Here is a 4,809-nt window from a genome sequence, read left to right as displayed (position 1 = left end):
CAACTTTCATTGTCAAGCCTCTTGAAGGGATTGAAGAGATTGTGAAGAACATCGACACGAGAGTCACATTGTGTTGAGACTCCCTGATTTACTTTGGACAGCCTATCCCAGATAAGCTTAGCTGTTCCCAAAGCACTCACTCTGCCGTACTGACCTTTGCTCAGGAGGCCACAGATAATATTCTTCGCTTGTGAGTCAAGTTGCTTGAACTTCTTCACATCAGCGGCAGAGATAGTAGCGTTGATGGAGGGAATACCATTTTCCACAATATACCAGAGATCATTGTCAATTGCTTGAAGATGCATTTTCATCTTGGTCTTCCAATAGGGGAAGTCCTTTTCTTCGAAGGGGGGACATCCTGTAGTAACCTTGATCATACCTATGGTCGACATAACTAAAAATCCAGGCGGTTAAACAAAAATCACACGCACCAAGGGAGTACCTTGCTCTGATACCAACTGAAGGTGCGTTATATCGACTAGAGGGGAGGTGAATAGGCAATTTTTACAATTTCACCACTGAGGAAATTCCTAGTGAGGAAAGTCCTCAATCATGAACTGAGTGTAGTGGAAATAGAACCAGATCAGGAGCGCAAAAACATATACTGCTAAGTACTCAGCGAGATTTCAGAGATTCGGTTTTCACAGGTCACAAGTATAGGATAAGTAGGTCAAGATTAACTCACGTAAAGAATTTGAGTTTGAGGAAATTCAGAGAAAGTCTTCAGTCAAATTCTTCAAACAGTATAGATTAAAGTCTTCAACATACATTTGAGGAAATGAGAGAGTTGAAGAAATATAACCAGTAGCTTGATGAAGACAGTTGTTGATGACCCAGTTCCGACTGATGTGACAGTTGTACGTTTGGTTTGGAGCGGCTTGGTATTGAAACCAAAGGACACACAGTCCCTACTGTATTCTCCTTGAGCTAAGGACACACAGTCCTTGTCCAACACTCGTGGTAAGTCTTCAGGGTAGACTTCGAAACCCTCACAAACTCGGTCACCCGACGATCCACAATTGACTGCTGGATGCTTTAGACGATGACGCCTAGCCGTCTGGAGGATGCACAGTCCTCAAAGGTAACAAGCGTCAGGTCCACACAGGAATAACTTCTTCAGTGATGCTCAATCACTTGGGTTTTGGTTTCAGTTTGGTGTTTGGGTAGTTCCTCACTTGATGATTTTTGCTCGAAGACTCTAAGGAATTTGGGTTTCTCTAAATGACTAGTGTCAGCTTCTCTCGGAGCAGCCAACAGCCTAGTGGTTGTGGGGATGGCTATTTATAGCCTCGGAGCATCCCGATATGATTTCACATAAATGCCCTTTAATAATATGACCATTGGATGGATAACATCTTTGATACGTGGTACGTGGCACGGCAACGGTCGGAAGTTTCAACTGTGAAAGTCCTCATGTCTCTCATATTCCTCACTCTGAGGCTTTGGTAGATGTAGGTTTGGGTTGAGCATCATGAGGAAATTCGTTCCATAGTTTTATCTCGACCCCTTTGACGGTATGGTGTTCCTATGACTGAAGTGTAAAGAAAATAAAACATAAAGAGTAAATCTTCAAGCTTCAAAGTATTCATATTGTTTTCTTCAGGACACACCGAATCCCTCATCTTCAATTTCTTCATTAGAAATATCAATTTCTTCGCAATTTCTTCGCGATCAAAGTCTTCAAGGAATGACCAAATTCTTCACTCGAAGACATTCATTTTTAGGCATCGATATTGATCGAATAACTCAAACTCGTCAGTGACTTATAGAGCATGTGTACACTAACAAACATATTAGTCTCTTAACCTATAAGTCTTCAAACCACCAAAATCACTAAGGGGCACTAGATGCACTTACAACCTTGCTCTGATACCAATTGAAAGTGCGTTATATCGAGTATAGGGGGGGTGAATAGGAGATTTTTACAAATTCATCACTAAGGAAATTCCTAGTGAGGAAAGTTCGCAGTCATGCACTGAGTGCAACGGAAATAGTACTTAGGCAGAAGTGATAAAACGACTACAACAAAGTACTCAACGTGAATTTAGAGAATCGGTTTGCACAAGTCATGTATACAGGATAAGCAGGTGATGAATAACTTAGGTGAAGAATTTGAGGTGAGGATTTCAGAGAAAGTCTTCAGTCAAATTCTTCAAACACTACAGGTGAAAGTCTTCTACATGCAATTTGAGGAAATGAAAATAGTTGAAGAAATCTAACCAGTAGCTTGATGAAGATAGTTGTTGATGACCCAGTTCCAATTGTTGTCATAGTTGTACATGTGGTTTGGAGCTGCTTGGTATTGAAACCAAAGGACACACAGGCCTGGGACACACAGTCCCTACCGTATTCTCCTTGAGCTAAGGACACACAGTCCTCACCCAATAGTCGTAGTTAGTCTTCAGGGCAGACTTCCAAGCCCTCACAAACTCGGTCACCCGGTGATCCACAATTGGTTGTTGGATGCACTAGACCATGACGCGTAGCCATCTGGAGGATGCACAGTCCTCAAAGGTAACAAGCGTCGATTCCGCACAGGAATAACTTCTTTAGTGATGCTTAATCACTTGGGTTTTGGTTTGGGTTTGGGTGTTTGGGGTATTTCCTCACTTGATGATTTTCTTTCAAATTCCTCGAGGAATTGGGTTGTTCTAAATGACAAGTGTGAGTTTATCTTGGAGAGGCCAACTAGCTAGTGGTTGTGGGGGTGGCTAATTATAGCCTGGGAGCATCCCGACATGATTTGACATAAATGCCCTTAATGATATGACCATTGGGTGGATAAGATTTGGGACAGGTGGCGCATGCCGCGGCGACGGTCGGAGCTTTCAACTGTGAAGTCATCAGGTCTCTCATGTTCCTCACTTTGAGGATTTGGTAGGTGTAGGTTTGAGTTGACCATCATGAGGAAATTCTTTCCATAGTTTTACCTCGACTCCCTTTAATAGTACAGTGTTCATATGACTCAAGAATGAAGAAACTGAAACAGAAAGAGTAAATCTTCAAGCTTCAAAGTCTTGAGAGTATTTTCTTCAGGACACACCGAGTTCCTCATCTTCAATATCTTCATGAGGAATATCAATTTCTTCGCGATTTCTTCGCGATTAAAGTCTTCAAGGAATGACCTAACTCTTCACCCGAAGACATACATTTTTAGGGCTCAATATTCATCGAATAACTCAAAGTCCTGAGTGACTTATAGAGCATGTGTACACTTACAAACTTATCAGTCTCTTAACCTATAAGTCTTCAATCCACAAAAATCACTAAGGGGCACTAGATGAACTTAAATTAATACTAACAATATTACTATCATGCTCATCATTCAAGGAATTCACATTAAGCATTTTCATATATTCTTCCTCTAGCAATTGAGGACATTCTTCCTTTCCATCATTTTCAAGAAAGACATGATAAATATGAACAATATGAGACCACCTCAATTCCATTTTTTGTAGTTTTATTTTATAGAACCAAACTAGTGATAAAACAAAAAACTAAAAGATTCAATTCCAAGATCTAAAGATATACCTTCAAGCACTCACCTCCCCGGCAACGGCGCCAGAAATGAGCTGGATGTCTACTACATAGCTTGTTATTGTAGACTCGTGTTGGGCCTCCAAGCGTAGAGTTCTGTAGGACATTAGCAAATTTCCCTCAAGTGGATGACCTAAGGTTATCAATCTATGGGAGGTGTAGGGTGAATATGGTCTCTGTCAAACAACCCTGCAACCAAATAATAAACATGGTTGTTTGTTAGTAGAAATATCGGTATTAAAGGAAGTTATTAGTTAGTCATCTAAAATTTGGTTATGGGTGACGATGATGTGTGAGCATTCTTATGTCTGAATGAAGTCATATGTGTTATTTGGGTCGGAGGCGCGCGATGGTTAACTACTACCAATCTTATCTCTAGGGGTATGCGATAGTACTTTAAGTATGGTGGCTATTTTGAGGAAGATATAAGGAGGCTTATGTGTGATAGAGAGTATCATATCACTGGGTTTGGATGCACCGACGAAGGTTGCACCGATCCTCGAGGTGAGAATGGGCATTGCATAGTATCAAAGAGGCTAGCAACTATGAAAAGGTGAGAGTGCGCATATCCATGGATGCAGATTAATATACTTATTGCAAAGCCTATTAGATATCTCTAAGCACCTATTATGGCATTTCAGTAGCCATTCTGAGATATATTGCCATGCAACTTCCACCATTACACCACATGACTTGTGTGTTCATCATCATATTGCTTTGCATGATCATGTAGTTGCCATTGTATTCATGACGTTCATCATTATTTACATGTTATGCGAGAGCCATTCATATAGAGTCAATTCTTTTATCATCATTGAGTTGTTATATACAGTTATAAGTAGTTAAAAGTGTTATGATCAATCATTATAAGAGCACTATTCCAGAGTGGAAAGGGTGATGTAGACTATGATTCCCCCACAAATCGGGATCATAATCCGGACAAAAAATAAAATAAAAAGAGAGAAAAGGGAAGGAAAAAATAAAAGAAAAATGCAAAGAGAAAAATAATAATAATAAATAATAAATGAATAAGAAAAGAAAAGGAAATAAATGAGAGATAAAGAGAGGGGGTAGTGCTACTACTTCTTTTTCCACACTTGTTCTTAGAGGGAGCACCATGTTCTTCATATAGAGAGTCTCATGAGTTTTCACTTTCATATGCTAGTGGGAATTTTTTATTATAGAACTTGGCTTGTATAATTCATCGACGGGCTTCTCAAACGTGTGATTTGTGTTGGGTTTTTTCACGGAGAGGAGGGGATGATGCAACAC

Source organism: Hordeum vulgare, chromosome 4H, assembly GCF_904849725.1.
Source record: "Hordeum vulgare subsp. vulgare chromosome 4H, MorexV3_pseudomolecules_assembly, whole genome shotgun sequence".
Classification (NCBI taxonomy): Eukaryota; Viridiplantae; Streptophyta; class Magnoliopsida; order Poales; family Poaceae; genus Hordeum; species Hordeum vulgare.
Note: the sequence above shows the minus strand (reverse complement) of the source record.